At 46.4% G+C, this 429-nt stretch overlaps 1 non-coding gene across 1 annotated transcript; it reads right to left on the reverse strand.

Moving 5' to 3' along the window:
• Positions 1-287: 287 nt before the first annotated feature.
• Positions 288-360, reverse strand: trnar-acg. Its single transcript has one exon. It is a non-coding gene; the product is annotated as a tRNA-Arg (tRNA).
• Positions 361-429: the final 69 nt, after the last annotated feature.

Raw genomic sequence — 429 nt, forward strand, 5'->3', positions numbered from 1 at the left:
TCATTCTTCTCTGATTCCACTGGCCAAAGAGTTTCGAAAAATGCTCAAAGCAGAGCATCACCGCGAGCAACAGTTATTCGATTGGTGGCTTTATGAAATGGAAAGGTGCCCATAAGTCACCTGCACGACTATTCGGCTTCCCTCCTGTGATGACGCTGGGACATTGACTCTCATGTTCTCAGGTACATTTAATGAAGGCATTCTGGTTCCTGCAGATGAGGAGCTCACACCTTATTTCGGGTTTTGAAAAATCACTTTTTAAGCGGGATTAAAATCTACCCTGTCTGCGAGCCAGGTAGGATTCGAACCTACAGTCTCCTGAATCGTAGTCAGGCACATTATCCATTGCGCTACTGGCCCGATTCACGGCCTTAAGAGCCGTGATGTTAATACGGCACGGTTAATAGCAGTCATGTTCACCAGTTGAAC

The sequence above is a fragment of the Chiloscyllium plagiosum genome, unplaced genomic scaffold (assembly GCF_004010195.1).
Source record: "Chiloscyllium plagiosum isolate BGI_BamShark_2017 unplaced genomic scaffold, ASM401019v2 scaf_58958, whole genome shotgun sequence".
In the NCBI taxonomy this organism is placed as follows: domain Eukaryota; kingdom Metazoa; phylum Chordata; class Chondrichthyes; order Orectolobiformes; family Hemiscylliidae; genus Chiloscyllium; species Chiloscyllium plagiosum.